This window comes from Microcebus murinus, chromosome 10 (assembly GCF_040939455.1).
Source record: "Microcebus murinus isolate Inina chromosome 10, M.murinus_Inina_mat1.0, whole genome shotgun sequence".
In the NCBI taxonomy this organism is placed as follows: domain Eukaryota; kingdom Metazoa; phylum Chordata; class Mammalia; order Primates; family Cheirogaleidae; genus Microcebus; species Microcebus murinus.
The window spans coordinates 57,182,223-57,197,909 of NC_134113.1; the positions used below are offsets into that span (position 1 = coordinate 57,182,223).

The following is a 15,687-nucleotide window of genomic DNA, read 5'->3' on the forward strand; positions in this document are numbered from 1 at the left end:
CCTTCATTCCCTTATTTTATGTAAAATGTGGATTTCTTATGTAACCACTACCTCATCATCCCCCACCCTTGCCTTTTGCCTTCTCTCTGCATGTCTTTAAAATGCTGAAGGTTCCAGCTTCCCCTTCAGAAAAACAGCTACAGCTTGTCTGCAGTTAGTGTTTGCCCGGGGATGTCCTCAAAATCTTAGCTTAATAAACCTTCATTGATTGAGATTTTTGCCTCAGTCATTTATCTGGGTCGACAGTATACAAAGGACACACAGGAGACAGGTTCTCTCCCAGAACAAACAAACAAACAAGCCCTCACACGCCCCCCGCTGCACACACAACCCCAGGCCCAGGCACACATCCCCTCTGACCCCCTCACGTTCACACTCAGGTTCACACGCGCCCCCACCTGCCTGCTCAAGGTGTCACCCACACACATACTCTAAGGCACACAACCACCTCACATGGCAAGACACACGTGAGTGTGAGTGCGCGCCACCCACCACGGCCACATGCTCACCGCTCTCCTGTGCACAACACACACATACCTGTGCACACACGGCCATATATAACACGCATATCCAAGCCCAAATACACGGTACACGTTCTTGATTGCAAGTGACTGAACCCAACTCAAGTAGGCTTAAGCATAAAAGATCATTTATTTGCTCTCACAATTGGGAAGTTCAGGGGCACATTTGGCTTCCGGCCTACCCAAATGAGGGGCTCGGTGATGTCATCAGGACCTGTCTTTCTCCACCTCTGTTGGCTCCATTTTCCTCCACGTTAGTGTCATTCTTGGCCAGGCCATCTCCACACAAGGATGACCCCCAAGGGAGCACCTCTTTCCTCATACATCAGGCTGGAGTTCCAGGCTGACTCTTACTGGGCTGATGTAGGCCACATGCTATCCCTGTGGCCAGGAGGATAGAATACTGTAATTTTTTTTTGAGACAGAGTCTTGCTTTGTTGCCCAGGCTAGAGTGAGTACCATGGTGTCAGGCTAGTTCACAGCAACCTCAAACTCCTGGGCTCAAGCGATCCTACTGCCTCAGCCTCCTGAGCAGCGGGGACTACAGGCATGCACCACCACGCCCGGCTGATTTTTTCTATATATATTAGTTGGCCAATTAATTAATTTCTATTTATAGTAGAGACAGGGTCTCGCTCTTGCTCAGGCTGGTTTCGAACTCCTGACCTCGAGCAATCCACCCTCCTCGGCCTCCCAGAGTGCTAGAATTACAGGCGTGAGCCACCACGCCCAACCAGAATACTGTCATTTTCATGGGACTAGATCCTGTGCCCAAGCCCCTGGGGATGAGCAATCAGCCCCCACCAACCTGTATAGAAGGGAGGCAAAAAGAGGTGAGTCGCCGAAAGACAGGGGTGAGATGCTGAACAGGCAAAAACAGCAGGTGTTCACTGTGTACACTCACCCAAATGTACACAAATAAAGATGTGGAAACCCAGAGAGACAGGGTATAAAGATATAAGTGTATACATTGAGCCCTTATATAAATAATGTCTACCTTCTGTGCCTTATCAACAAAATATTGATTTCAGATAAGTAACTGATTCAGACATGTGCTATAGGGCTTCAGAGGAAGAGGAGAGCCCTTGAGTGAGCTGAACTTAGAAAAGTAAGCTACAGATGGAAAAGACCTGGAAATGTGATGAACCATTGCACAAAATCAGGATTGCTATGGAAGAGTGGAAGGGCTGGGTGGTGGGGAGGAGGATGGGATTGAGGGCTTCGAAGGCCAGACAGAGTCTATTCCGTTGGCCAGAGGGGCCGATGCAGGTGGGGGCAGAAGGGTGGAAAGGTTAAAGCTGCGTGTTAGGGAAATTAAGCTGGCAGAGGTGCGTGGGTTGTATAGTAGGGGCAAAGGCTGGAGGCTGGACACTGGAAAGGAGGCTATTGCAGACAGCAGGTACGGAGGCCTCTGGTGCAGTAGGAGTAGGGGCAGGAAGACAGGGGTGGAATCAAGCTAGAACCAGCTTCAAGGATCTGGCAGTTGACTGCATGACCGTGAGTCAAAGGTGGCTCGGGTGCATTTCTGGAAGCTCCAGGCTGAACCCTAGCAGCTTCTGTTCCAGCCATGCTGGTACGTTCACTTGCCACGAGCCACTGGGCTTACTCGCACCATGGCGCCAACCCAGCAGCTTCAGACCACAGCCCCCTGGAGACAGGGCAGTTTCCTCTGGTGCCTGTGCGTGGTCCTATCTCAGTGCCAGCCTCTGCCTGGCAGGGCACCAGTCCACAGTAGACACTGCAGAGTCCATGTGTATGTTGTTGAGATAAACTCAATGTTTATGGTATTACTAATTCAAGGCTACTTGGAGATCTTGCAGCCAGTTCTGGCTAAAATGCAAGCATGGAAAACTCATTTTATTTATTTATTTATTTATTTATTTATTTATTTATTTAATTGAGACAGAGTCTCACTGTGTTGTCTAGGCTAGAGTGCCCTGGCATCAGCCTAGCTCACAGCAACCTCAAACTCCTGGGCTCAAGTGATCCTCCTGCCTCAGCCTCCCGAGTAGCTGGGACTACAGGCATGTGCCACCGTGCCCGGCTAATTTCATATATATATATATACTTAGTTGGCCAATTAATTTCTTTGTAATTATACTAGAGATCAGGTCTAACTCTTGCTCAGGCTGGTTTTGAACTCCTGACCTTGAGCGATCCTCCCGCCTCAGCCTCCCAGAGTGCTGGGATTACAGGCATGAGCCATGGCCCACGGCCAGGAAAACTCATTTTAAACTGAAAAAAGGGGGGGAGGACAAAAGAGGTTTTAAAAATCAAACTGCCATGGAAAATGTTTTATCCAAAACTTTGACCCACAGTCTTTATTAGATTATCTATCGGGGCAACAAAAGTTTAGCCACGTGAACGAGTTCCAATTTGTTAAGAGTAATCTGGATCCAGTTGTTTTGTAAACTGGTGAGTTTGTGTTACTATCTCATAGCTAGAGTTCTGAGATAAAAGCTATTGGAGCTTTGTGTGCATGTGCGTGGTTGTGTATGTATTTGGATGTAGGGGTTTTTTGTATGTATATGCATTATATGTTGTGTCTACATGGTATCAGATTTGCCTATAAATGAGAGAGCACTCATAATTAAATGAATCCAAATGCTTCTCAAGTTCACATGAATTTAGTAATCTTTGGTAAATAAGCGGGGTTAAAAATTATTATTAATAAAGTAAAAATAAAAATGTCTTCGAATTGTCAGCATACATTTTTGCCTGGATTTACTGGTCATTTTTATGTTTTTAAAATGTCAGGATTGAACGCGAAGTTTATAAAATTATAAACCCAGACAAAACCAAAATGATCTATGTTTGTAAGTTTGGTAAGTAAGGATAATTTAATATTGTTGGTCTAATGATAATAGCTAAATCTCCTGAGTTATTGACAAAAATACTCATGTGTTTAACTTTAAGGTCCTTACTTCGGTAAAAATGTAGACATGCCCAAACAAAAATAAAATGTCAGTAAATTAAAATAACTAGCAAGTAATAAGAGCATAAAAATAGAAACTTATGGTCAAAGGTTTATGAAGATATTTGGTTTCTGTTTTTTTTTTGAGACAGAGTCTCACTTTGTTGCCCAGACTAGAGTGAGTGCCTTGGCGTCAGCCTAGCTCACAGCAACCTCAAACTCCTGGGCTCAAGCGATCCTCCTGCCTCAGCCTCCCGAGTAGCTGGGACTACAGGCATGCGCCACCATGCCTGGCTCAATTTTTCTATATATATTAGTTGGCCAATTGATTTCTTTCTATTTATAGTAGAGACATGTCTCACTCTTGCTCAGGCTGGTTTCGAACTCCTGACCTCGAGAAATCTGCCCACCTCGGCCTCCCAGAGTGCTAGGATTACAGGCATGAGCCACCGCACCCGGCCAAGATATTTGGTTTTGGTCTTTTAATCCTAGTTGTAGATCCCAGCTTCTTATACCAATTTCAGTGTCTATCTATAGAAAGGTACACGTAATATCTGTTTCTAACTCACTCTATTATCTGATATAAACAATACTGTTGGGGATATAAAAGCTGCCCTAGGAACTGTAATTACAAGAGCCTAAACCAAATCAGAGGCCTCAGTTTTTCCCCATTCTTTATTTGTTCTACTCTTTGCTTGCTAGCCTGTGATTAAATTATATGTGCATTGTTTTTCCATAGCAAAATCCTATGCATAGGAAAATTTTTTTAAAAAATCCCTAAACTGTTAATTTTTGTATAAAAATTTATTTTAAAATGGACAAGTTGGTTGTTTTGGGAATCCAAGGAAAATCTCAAAACAATCTCACTTTTTGGAAGTATCACATCTACTCAAGTTTATACTCAAGTTGGAAAATGTTTTGAGACTATTTAGATTGTTCTTAAAATAGCTTGATCTTAATCCTCACCTGAAAAAAAACACGTTACAATTCTGTGTTGTTGCTTGAGATGCTAAGGATTGACATTGAAGGTTTGTTTGGCTTATAGTCAGGTGGTATCATGTTGATGGGGCTCAAAATACAGTACCCTAAAACGAAGGCTTCAGAAGCCACAGTTCTCTGACCTTGCCTAGTCCTCTTGCCCCTCCGTCCCATTAGTCCCTGGGGCTAGCCGTAGAAACCAGAATACCTATTCCCCAAGGTGTGTCAAAAAAGCCAGAACTTTTTCCAGAAAACCAGCCATAAAACCTAAAATTATTCCATATAAAAGCTGGCCATAAAGTAATTATATGACCTACTTTGTTTGACTGTAAACCCCCATTTCAGAAAGGGCGCTGCCCCATACCCAGAAAGAAGGAACACACACTCAGAGAGGCCAAACAGAAGCTAGACCAGAAAGGCCTTGGTGGGTTCCCCATCAGCCTGTTAGCATTAGATCCCCTGTATCTTTGAGTTTTCATTCTGAATTCTCCCATGTAGACATGTTAAAATAGGTTTGTAATTTTTCCTTCTGTTAATCAATCTGCCTCATGTCAGTGATTTTTTCAGCGAACCTTAATGGGCACAGGGGCCTTTGATCACTACAATATGGCTAAATTTTGAGGAGGCCAGAGACCTTAGATCCCTACAATGTCAATAGATTTTGTTTCGGGATGTTGGTATTTTGGAAGGAAATATAATTAGTCACACCTTTAAACAAGATGTGTACTAAAATTTCTACTATATTTATAAAACTTAGAAAAGATGTTTCATTGTTCAAAATAGCAAGTCTTACTAGAATACATTTGTTTGTTTTCTTGATACGATATTTTGAGTTTAAAAGGAGTAATTAAAACTATATTTTGGGCCAGGCGCGGTGGCTCACGCCTGTAATCCTAGCACTCTGGGATGCCGAGGCGGGCGGATTGCTCGAGGTCGGGAGTTCGAAACCAGCCTGAGCGAGACCCCGTCTCTACTAAAAATAGAAAGAAATTAATTGACCAACTAAAAGTATATATACAAAAAATTAGCCGGGCATGGTGGCACATGCCTGTAGTCCCAGCTACTCGGGAGGCTAAGGCAGTAGATTCGCTTGAGCCCAGGAATTTGAGGTTGCTGTGAGCGAGGCTGACGCCACGGCACTCACTCTAGCCTGGGCAACAAAAGTGAGATTCTGTCTCAAAAAAAAAAAAAAAAAAACAACTATATTTTGATTCCTGCTCTGTGTTATATATCTAATTCACAGAATATAAAAATAGTTAACAGAAAATAACTTAAAATGAGAACTGAGATCTAAGTAAACTGTTAAGATAAATAAATTAATTAGGTAAATGTAAATGGGATAAAATGCTTACAAATAAACTTTTCATATAATTTAGAATCTTAGTTTTATTAAATAGGCCGGGTGCGGTGGCTCATGCTTGTAATCCTAGCACTCTGGGAGGCTGAGGCGGGCAGATTGCTCGAGGTCAGGAGTTCGAAACCAGCCTGAGCAAGAGCAAGACCCATCTCTACTATAAATAGAAAGAAATTAATTGGCCAGCTAATATATATAGAAAAAATTAGCTGAGCATGGTGGCACATGCCTGTAGTCCCAGCTACTAGGGAGGCTTGAGGCAGTAGGATTGCTTGAGCCCAGGAGTTTGAGGTTGCTTTGAGCCAGGCTGACACCACAGCACTCACTCTAGCCTGGGCAACAAAGCAAGACTTTGTCTCAAAAAAAAAAAAAAAAACAGTTTTATTAAATAAAAGACACTTGTTAAATGACTAGGTCATTTTCAATTAATAAAAAATTATAGGAAAGCACATGTCTAACAATTATAAAATGGCTCTCATTTATAAGATACTGATATGTAACAGTGAAAAAAATTAGAAATATTTTACCCAAAATATTGCATTTTGACAGGCTGAACTGACTAAAGAAGCCTCAAGGTTTCTCTGCCCTTCCTCAGCATAACTTATTTTACGAAAAGGAAGCAAGAAAAATAAAAGCGGAACTAATAAGTAGGAAACAGAGTGATATAAAGAAAGCTATGGGCCAGGTGCGTGGTGGCTCATGCCTGTAATCCTAGCTCTCTGGGAGGCCAAGAGAGACAGGAGGATCACTCAAGGTCAGGAGTTGGAAACCAGCCTGAGCAAGAGCAAGACCCTGTCTCTACTAAAAATAGAAAGAAATTAATCGACCAACTAAAAATACATATACAAAAAATTAGCCAGACATGGTGGCGCATGCCTGTAGTCCCAGCTACTCAGGAGGCTGAGGCAGAAGGATTACTTGAGGTTGCTGTGAGCTAGGCTGATGCCATGGCACTCTAGCCCAGGCAACAGAGTAAGAGTCTATAAAAAAAAAAAAAAAAAAGAAAGCTATGAATATAAAAATATATTTTTGGTTAGAAAGCCGTCAAATAGAAAGGAGAATATTGTATAAGAAAGCATCTCGAGGCTGGTGGCTCACACCTGTAATCCAAGCACTCTGGGAGGCCGAGGCGGGTGGATTGCTCAAGGTCAGGATTTGGAAACCAGCCTGAACAAGAGCGAGACCCCGTCTCTACTATAAATAGAAAGAAATTAATTGGCCAACTAATATATATACAAAAAATTAGCCAAGCATGGTGGCGCATGCCTGTAGTCCCAGCTACTCGGGAGGCTGAGGCAGTAGGATCGCTTGAGCCCAGGAGTCTGAGGTTGCTGTGAGCTAGGCTGACGCCAAGGCACTCACTCTAGTCTGGGCAACAAAGTGAGACTCTGTCTCAAAAAAAAAAAAAAAAGAAAGAAAGAAAGAAAAAAAGAAAGCATTTTGAATGGTAAATTTTTGTCCTAAAATAAAATAACTGGTTCTTTAAGAAAAGGGGAATTTAAGACAAAACAGAAAGCTTAAGCATATTGTAGATGGTCTGTGCAAGTCAGCATAAGGCTCATAGAAGGGAATTTATGAAGGAATTTTGTATGTGATCAAGTTGGCTATAATTAAAAAGGAAAATTTTTAGCTAAAACAACAAAGTTTCTTAAAAGATTAATTTGTACTTAATGAAATTACATGAATAAATTTTAATTATATAAACTCTTTCACTTTTTTAATTAAAAAAAAAATCCTCAGACTATATCATAAAAGTTCAACTTTACTATGTCTAACTGATCTCAACTTTTTCTCCCCATAAAAAGGCTGGGATGGTAACTCTTCAACTTTTCATCAGCTCCTATAATTTTTTTTCCCTGCTGTTGTTATGGCCTGATGCTATAATGTTTTATCTTAATGGTTTAGAAAAACAATGTTTTCCTCCAGTATAACTGAATACTATAGTCTTGGCTTTTCTTGACATGTCTTAATTGTTTAATATGGTCAGAAAACTTCTGATGCTGTTGCTAAGAGTCATTTGTTCCCCTACTCAATGTACTACATTTGTCATTCACATTCCTCTATATCATATACCTACGACACACTCTTGCTGTGTTACACCTTGCTGTGTCTGATTAATTCAAGTACACTTTTTATCAGGTTTAACTTCCAAGTTATCTAAATGGGCTTCCCATAAAAAACAAACAAAAATTTTTTTAATCGTCCTACGCAAGGTTTTTTTTTTTGCTTTTTGAGTAACTGGCCTAAAAGAAACAAAGATTTTATACTTTACCAAGATAATCCCTGTGTTATCTTTATTAGGTTTTTAACTAACTAGAAAAACTAAACTTTAGAAGGTTTAAGATTTTTACACCCACGTAACTTCCTGTCAATACAGGAAGTTAAAGTCTTTTGATGACTAACACTCTTGGTTAAATAAATGACCATATTTTACAGTGACTTGTGATTCTATTTTGAACAAATGTTTTAAAACTTTAATATTTGGCCGGGCGCGGTGGCTCACGCCTGTAATCCTAGCTCTCTGGGAGGCCGAGGCGGGCGGATTGCTCGAGGTCAGGAGTTCGAAACCAGCCTGAGCAAGAGTGAGACCCCGTCTCTACTATAAATAGAAAGAAATTAATTGGCCAAATAATATATATAGAAAAAATTAGCCGGGCATGGTGGCGCATGCCTGTAGTCCCAGCCACTTGGGAGGCTGAGGCAGAAGGATCGCTTGAGCCCAGGAGATTGAGGTTGCTGTGAGCCAGGCTGATGCCATGGCACTCATTCTAGCCTGGGCAACAAAGCGAGACTCTGTCTCAAAAAAAAAAAAAAAAAACTTTAATATTTGACAGACTTTACAAAAACAAAATTCTAAATTCATCCTTTTTAACCTCAAACTAGCTTTTTAATAATAGAGCCACTAAAAGTCCAAGAGAGACAATTTAGGCTTATTTGGTATGTTAAAACCATACAGGAAGCATTGTCGAATATGAAATTTTTTTATTTTATTTATTTATTGAGACAGAGTCTCAATCTGTTGCTAGAGTGCCATGGAGTCAGCCTAGCTCAAAGCAACCTCAAACTCCTGGGCTCAAGGAATCCTGCTGCCTCAGCCTCCCGAGTAGCTGGGACTATAGGTATGTACCACCATGCCTGGCTAAGTTTTTCTATATATTTTTAGTTGTCCAGCTAATTTCTTTCTATCTTTTTAGTAGAGATGGGGTCTCACTCTTGCTCAGATCCTTGAGCTCAAATGATCCGCCTACCTCAGCCTCCCAGAGTGCTAGGATTACAGGTGTGAGCCACTTCACCCAGCCATTTTTTATGACTTTTTATTTAAAGCATTATTGATTCTTTTTGCTTTGTTTTCCAGAGTCAAGACAAATATTAAGTAAATAGCAAAGTTTACCTGATATCTCCAGGATTTAAAAACTATTCAGTCCCACTGGCCCCAATCTGCTCTCCATTGCCAACCCCCTGCTGCAAAAACTACAGATATCCTTCCTTTAGGACCACGGACTATCATGGAAGAGGGAGCATGTGAGATTGTAAGGGCCAATTTCGAGGAATGAAATTAATTCAGACAGTCCAGATCATCAACGGACACACAGATGCCTAAAGAGCTGACAAAAGGAGGGACTTTGCCTTTTCGGGCCATGTGATCCCGGCATCCATCCTAACCATAAAGTATATCCTGTCTCCCACAGACTTAAAAGTAAATTACAGAGAGAATATCAAGATACCTGGTGACACAGTTTTCTGGGTTGTTCCCAGTTATGGGGTTTATGCAAACCGATGTATAATAAGAAATTTATTGGCTACTTTAGGACAAATTACTAAAATGACTGCAAAAAATGTTGCTGTACAACAAAAGTCTCTAAATTCCTTAGCTTAAATGGTTAACAATGCTTATGTTTTATATAACAAATTGCTATAAGTCCCTAACTAAATCCAAGGTTAAAACAGTTTATAGATAAGTTAATGCTTGTAGATAAGTTCATAACCTTGCTTTTGGATTTTGTTTTTTTGTTTTGAGACAGTCTCACTTTGTTGCCTAGGCTAGAGTGAGTGCCGTGGCATCAGCCTAGCTCACAGCAACCTCAAATTCCTGGGCTCAAGCGAATCTACTGCCTTAGCCTCCCGAGTAGCTGGGACTACAGGCATGCGCCACCATACCTGGCTAATTTTTTGTATATATATTTTTTTAATTGTTCAATTAATCTCTATTATTAGTAGAGTCGGGGTCTCGCTCAGACTGGTTTCAAACTCCTGACCTCGAGCGATCCGCCTGCCTCGGCCTCCCAGAGTGCTAGGATTACAGGTATGAGCTACCATGCTCGGCCTGGATTTTAGATTTTGCTCTTAAATCATCAAAAAGTTTTAGGCCGGGTGCAGTGGCTCATGCCTGGAATCCTAACACTCTGGGAGGCCAAGGTGAGCGGATTGCTCGAGGTCAGGAATTTGAAACCAGCCTTAGCAAGATTGAGACAAAACAAAAAAAACAACAAAAATTTTTTCTACTTTCCATTTTTTTTTTTTTTTGAGACAGAGTCTCGCTTGTTGCCCAGGCTAGAGTGAGTGCCATGGCATCAGCCTAGCTCACAGCAACCTCAATCTTCTGGGCTCAAGCAATCCTCCTGCCTCAGCCTTCCTAGTAGCTGGGACTACAGGCATGCGCCACCATGCCCGGCTAATTTTTTCTATATATTTTTAGATGTCCTGCTAATTTCTTTCTGTTTTTAGTAGAGATGGGATCTCACTCTTGCTCAGGCTGGTTTCGAACTCCTGGCCTCGGCCTCCCAGAGTGCTAGGATTACAGGCGTGAGCCACCTCGCCCGGCCTTCCTCATTTCCTTCTTTTTTTTTCCCTTCCTCCAATGTTAACATTTGCTCACAAATTTCATTTCTTTAACCAATTACAAACCAAAGAATCTTTAAACCTATCCATAATCTGTAATCCCCCACTCGAGATGTCGCACCTTTTCTGGCCAAACCAATGTGTGCCTTCCATGTTCCATTGATTTATGACTTTTCGTTGGATTCCTGTCTCCCTAAAATGTATAAAACCAAACCGTAACCCAACCACGTGAGATTACTCATGCAAGGATTCTTGGATATGGCTCTCTGGGACATGGTTGCACATATTCGACTAATAATAAACCTCTTTAAATTATTTTACAGAGTTTGGGTGCTTTTTATTCCCCAAAATACCAAGGGGGTACAAACATTTTTGTTACATGAACCTGCATAATGCTTAAGTCAGAGCTTTTAGTGTGCCCATCACCAGAATAGTGTTCATTGTACCCAATAAGTAAGTTTTGACCCCTCACCGTTTCTTGGATGCCAATGGCCTTTACATCTCTTTGCACTCATGTGTGCCCATCGTTTAGCTCTCAGTTGAGAGTCATGTGGTGCTTGTTTTTCCATCCCTGAGATACTTCACTTAGAATAATGATCTCCAGTTCTATTCAAGTTACTGCAAAAGACATTATTTTATTCCTTTTTATGACTAAGTAGTACATGTTATGTATATAGACCAAATTTTGTTAGTCCACTCATGGATTGTTGGGCACATAGGTTGATTCCACATCTTTACAATTGTGCTAAGATAAACATTCGAGTGCAGGTGTCTTTTTGTTAAAATGACTTCTTTTCCTTTGGGTAGATACCCAGTAATGGGATTGCTGAATTGAATGGTAAGTCTACTTTTATTTCTTTGCGGAATCTCTACACTCTTTTCCATAGAAGTTGTAATAATTTGCAGTCCCACCAATAGGGCATAAGTGTTCCTTGCTCTCTGCATCCATGCCAGAATCTATTGTTTGTTGACTTTTTAATAATTCTGACAGGGGTAAGGTGCTATCTCATTGTGGTTTTACTTTGCATGTCCTTGAAGATTAGGGATGCTGACCACTTTTTCATATGTTTGTAGGCCATTTCTTTATCTTCCTTCCTTTTTTTTTTTTTTTTTCTTTTTGAGACAGAGTCTCACTCTGTTGCCTGGGCTAGAGTTCAGGGATGTCATCATAGCTCACAGTAACCTCCAACTCCTGGGCCCAAATGATCCTCCTGCCTCAGCCACGTGGGTAGCAGGGACTACAGGCATGCGCTACCATGCCTGGCTAATTTTTCTATTTTGTGTAGAGATAGGAGTGTCATTCTTGCTCAGGCTGGTCTTGATCTCTTGACCTCAAGCAATCCTCTCACCTCAGCCTCCCAGAATGCCAGGATTACAAGCATGAGCCACCAAGCCAGGCGGCCTATCTTCTTTTTAAAATTTTCTATTCATGTTTTCTGCCCACTTTTTAATGGGTTTGTTCATTTTTTTCTTGTTGATTTGTTTGAGTAGTTTGTAGACTCTAGATATTAGCCCTTTATCAAATGCATAGCTTACAAATATTTTCTCCCATTCTGTAGGTTGTCTATTTACTCTGTTGATTATTTCCTTTGCTGTGCAGAAGCTTTTTAATTTAAGGAAGTCCCATTTATTTATTTTTGTTATGGCTGTATTTGCCTTTGGGGTCTTAGTCATAAATTCTTTGCCTAGACTGATGTCTAGAAGGGTTTCTTTTCTTCTTCTTTTTTTTTTTTTGAGACATAGTCTCGCTCTGTTGCCCACGCTAGCATGCCATGGCATCAACCTAATTCACACCAACTTCAAACTCCTGGGCTTTGACTAGGGCAAGGCAAAGGCAATATATGTAACCTAAACATTTGTACCCCCAGTAATATGCTGAAAAAAACAAAAAAAAACTCCTGGGCTCGAGTAATCCTCCTGCCTCAGCCTCCCAGAGTGCTAGAATTATAGGTGTGAGCCACCGCACCCCAGCCTAAAAGAGTTTTTCCTATGTTTTCTTCTAGAATTTTTCTGGTTTCATGCCTTACATTTAAGTCTTTTGTTCATCTTGAAAAAAAGTAGAGAAATAGACCAAAGAACAGAACAGAGGATACAGAAATAAAATTATCTACCTACAACCAACTGATCTTCAACAAAGCTGACAACATACACTGGGAAAGGAGGCCCTAATCAATAAATGGTGCTGGGAAAACTGGACAGCCATATGCAGAAGAATGAAACAGGATCCCTATCTTTCATCATATACAAAAATTAATTCAAGAGTTTGGGTTCTTTTCTGTTGACAGAACATAGGTTTCCAATCCATGTTAGCTTGACTCATCACTCTCTCTGTCCCCTGCCTTTCCTAAAGCCTTTCTCCCTGCAGCGTCTCCACCCTTCAGCGACAAGGACCACCCTTGGGGAACCTGTGTTCACCCACTTTGTTACATTTGCCTTGTGAGAGTTGAAGCCCTTAAGTTTCCATACATGAAATAACCTCTGTGCAGGACAGGACCCTGTCTCATGCATCCTGTGTCCTCTGCAGCAGCTGCCAGCCCACAGGAGATAGGGAAGAGCTCTGGCTCAGAAGGGTTGAGGGTAACCAGAAAGAGGTGGCAGTTAGGCATACAAGGAGGAACCTGCAGGATAGTAATAAGGAGATAGCATGCAAAAACCTGCCAGCATGCAAAACAGAAACTTACAAATGCAATTGCTAGGGAACTAGCCATGCAAAGGGAGCCCTGCCTGCTGACCCCATTTCCTTATCCCAACTCTCAATCCAGTCTCCTGTTCCCTGCCAGTGACGGTGGTCGTGGTAGTGACAGTGGGAATGAATGATAGTGGTAATGATGGCTTTCATTTACTGGGTTCCTACTGAGTGTCAAAGTGTCAGATTCTTATATATACTATTTATAGTCCTAAAATAATCCATGCAGAAGATAACATTATCCCCATTTTACAGATTAGGAAGCTAAAGTTGAAGGTCCTTTAGTTTATGTGACAGTCAGGAATTGAACCCAAGTCTAGGATAATTCCAAAGCCTGAGCATTCTCTTTTCAATTACTCTGTTTTAAGAGTCTGTGTCCAACTATTTCCATTAAGAGAGGCAATAATATCAATAAATCAAAAGAAATTATCCAAAACATTTTTCTTATTTTATTTAGCAATCCAAAAGATGTATATTACTTTATTCATTCAATTAATATCTGTTGAGTATCTAAATAACCTTTCTTAAGGACTTCTCTCTACCATAATGGAAAAAGCCCCACGAGGGCAGGGACATTTGCTACCTTGTTGACTGCCAGATCTATCCACAGCATTAGAAAAGCACCTCGCAGGCACTCCGCCAACATGTGGTGAACGAATTCACAAATGACTGACCCAGCCTGCCCCGTCATGTGTGTGTATGTCTGTAAGAGTGAAAATGAGGCTGGGCGAGGTGGCTCACACCTGTACTCCTAGCACTCTGGGAGGCCGAGGCGGGCAGATTGCTCGAGGTCAGAAGTTCGAAACCAGCCTGAGCAAGAGCGAGACCCTGTCTCTACTATAAATAGAAAGAAATTAATTGGCCAACTAATATATATATAGAAAAAATTAGCCGGGCATGGTGGCACATGTCTGTAGTCCCAGCTACTCAGGAGGCTGAGGCAGGAGGATTGCCTGAGCCCAGGAGTTTGAGGTTGCTGTGAGCTAGGCTGATACCACGGCACTCACTCTAGCCTGGACAACAAAGCGAGACTCTGTCTCAAAAAAAAAAACAGTGAAAATGAGACTGAGAGAGAGAGAGAAACAGGGACAGGACAGACAGACAGAGCACCATTCAGCAAAAGGAAAGACCTGCTAGCTATTACCCACAAATCGACACCCCTCTTCATTCCCTGGTCTCTAAGGGCTAAGATAACCTCAGACAGGGTCACAATGACCCATTCATAGGTCTTAGGGAAAACCTGCTGACCTGGATGGTGGCAATGGGCTGGACCAGAGCCAATGTAGGGCACTTTAGCCTCAGGGATTTGTTAGCCAAGCTCCATGGCAACAGGATTCATTGTGTGTTCATACATTCCCAACAGATCTCCAGGCAGAGGAGAGTATTCCCCAAGGCCACACTGCACCCTCTCTCTCCTTCCTTGCCTCCTCTCGAGTCTCCTCCTGGGTGACCATCCAGGGAACACTAAGAGAAGCTTGAGCAACCAAAACAGCTGCAGAATATGGAAAGCAGAGGACAGAAAGCCCCACCCAGGGAGAGGGCTGCTCCCTCCCAGATCAGTCCTTCTTGCTCACAAGTGTGCAGCTGCAGAAATCAAACTCCCTAGACTCCTGGGCCCATGGGCTTCCACATCCAGCTACATGAACCCTCCAACCTCAGGCCCCTGTGGCCTGACCCTGTCCCACTTAGCTGCCAGCTCCGGCACAAACTCTCCCCACCTATGCAGTTCATGGGGCCAGGAACCTTCTTCCTCTCTCTTGGTCTTTCCAGCCTGGCTCTACCTTAAGTACCTCCGTCAGGAAGCCCTTCCAAACAGACTTTTCCTCCCGGGCTTCTCCCTCCAGCACCCAAGCCTGGAGCCTGCAGTTGTGCTTCCCAGCCCTGATCTGCTCTCCTGGAGCTGGGCATGGGTCCAGGTACCCTCAATGGCCTAGGAGGTCCCTTAAGGAGGTAACTACAGCTTTTAATCCTTAGGGAAACTATGAAGTAAGTGTTGTTTTCATTTAAGAGCTGAGGAAACTGAGCCTTAGGGTTAAAAGCTTGTGCTACAGTAAGTAGTTGCAAATGGGAGAGCCAGAACTGGACCCTGTCTGCCTCCAAAGCCAGGTCTGCCCTCCCAATCTTACACCTCCTTGTCTCCCAGTCACTTGGCAACAGCACCATATGCCAGGCACTCCCTGCACCATAGGTTTTTATTACCCCATTTAATCCTTACAATTAAACCTGTAACGAAAGTACAAATAGCCTCATTTTACAGAGGAGGACATGAAAGCTCAGAAACTTTCTGTACATTTCCTAAGGTCATATAGTGCATAAGTGCCAGGGTCAGAATTCAACCCAGCTTTTCTGGCTCCAAAATCCAGAATTAAGTTTCTCACTCCCCTGGGTCTAGCTA

The 15,687-nt window shown here is 42.2% G+C and overlaps 1 long non-coding RNA gene across 1 annotated transcript; it reads right to left on the bottom strand.

Annotated features, from left to right (window-relative positions):
• Window positions 1–632: 632 nt before the first annotated feature.
• LOC105870566 (uncharacterized) lies at window positions 633–14,619 on the bottom strand. The gene is made up of 2 exons (XR_001153683.2): window positions 14,541–14,619; window positions 633–902 (listed from the first exon to the last, which is right to left on the bottom strand). It is a non-coding gene; the product is annotated as an uncharacterized LOC105870566 (long non-coding RNA).
• Window positions 14,620–15,687: the final 1,068 nt, after the last annotated feature.